The sequence below is a fragment of the Triticum aestivum genome, chromosome 3B, assembly GCF_018294505.1.
Source record: "Triticum aestivum cultivar Chinese Spring chromosome 3B, IWGSC CS RefSeq v2.1, whole genome shotgun sequence".
Classification (NCBI taxonomy): Eukaryota; Viridiplantae; Streptophyta; class Magnoliopsida; order Poales; family Poaceae; genus Triticum; species Triticum aestivum.
The window spans coordinates 806235765-806237552 of record NC_057801.1 but is presented as its reverse complement, the minus strand read 5'-3'; positions in this window follow the sequence as shown (position 1 = coordinate 806237552).

Here is a 1788-nt window from a genome sequence, read left to right as displayed (position 1 = left end):
CCCCCCTCTTTTGACATAGGAGGTAAGAAGATAAGAATTAATCAGACATCTACTTAATGGCTCAAACCATTATGTACTCTTATCTCTCATGTGAAAAGGGAAGGTAAGAGTAAGCATGTTAAAAGGGAAACACTTCCCACCAGTAGTCTGATATGAAGCCCACGCCAGACCACTCGATATGCGTCGATTCTGGTTTAATCCTACGATGGAGATAAACAAATGCTAATTCTCCGTATATCACGCATTACTAACCACCCATATAGCACGCACGCACAGGTTCACATCTCCCCTCATCTAGTCTATTCCGTCTCATCGTTTTCCTACCCCAGCCGCCGCCACCACCAGGCGACTAGGGAGGCGAGTTCTTTCCTTCGATCTCCACCGGCCGGGTCGCTGGCCCCTCTCCCTTTGGCCGCTGCTCCGCTCTGTAGATAGATTTTGGATTTCTGTGTCGTGGTGCGTCGTTGGGATGGTGGGAGCGATGTCCGGACAAATAAATCTGCCTCAACTCCGCTCCCACACCGGCGGTGTCCTTCATGGCGGCTTCTCGGAGTTGATGGCATCGTGTCTCTGCCGATCCCTCAGATTGACAGTGTTAGGGTTCATGGATGGTTTTGGCGAGGCGGCAGCGACGACTCCATCAGGTGTGTGTCTCTCCTTCTACTCTGTCCCCGTTGTTGTGGCGTTGTCTCCGACGTCATGGGGGAGCAGGAAGGTTTTGTTGCTCAGGAGTATGCGTAGGCGGTTGTCTATGCAAGTGACAGCTGGAAGATGGAGTATCTTGTGCTGGGTCCGTGGTTGAAGGTTGACAATACTGGTTTCCTCCTCCGACGTCATCGTCATGCGGGGGTTTCAGTTCTGAAGTTCGATGGCGTGTCCGGGAACATGTTGCCCCGGTCTGACTCATTCAACGGCTATGATTTTTCTTCTGGCAAACTACTTTGGAGGTCCGCAAAGCAGTTGATCAGCGATGGAGCCGCATCGACCTTGGGTGAAGAGGTGATCTGTCTTTTTTCTCTTTGGTGGCCGCTTCGGTGGCGTCGAAGAAAAGAAACAGGCGCTGTTATTTTGCATAGGATTTTCCTATCTTTTCAGTCATGTATGGTCGGTACTTACGTGCCTTATAACTTGAGCATTATTCTATATAAGACACGTATTACCACGCAAAAAAAGAAGTCTATTCCGTCTCTCCCAATCACCTCCATTGTCTCTCCAGTACGCACACCTCCCTCCGAGTTCGCCATCGACATCGCCATCGCCAGTTCGCCACTCCTTGTATCCGATCCGCCCGTTTCCAGATTCAATTTGTTCCACGGTATGCTTCCTTCCTACCTCGTTGCCGACCACACCCTCCCCGGCATGACCCAGATCTAAATCCTAACAACTGCGTCGATCTGGAGTACATGGCTGTGCCACCGCATTCATTTCATCACCATGTGCGTGAAGGTTGAATCGCGCGCCGGAGTATCACTAGTCGGCCGGTGAACCAGCAACGGCTTCCGGTAAATGATCAAGTTACAAGATTATGCTTTCAATATTATGAGATGTGTTGAGGTAGTACTTTCATTCATGCCACTAGTAGAGAAAGGGCCTTTTGTCCCGGTTCGTGGGGGCCTTCTGTCCCGGTTTTGGAACCGGGACTAAAAGGTCGTTACTAATGCCCTTGGCCTTTAGTCCCGGTTCTTACACGAACCGGGACAGATGGGCCTCCATGTGACCGGTACAGCGAGCCCAGGCAGGAGGCCCTTTGGTCCCGATTGGTGGCACCAACCGGGACCAATGGGCATC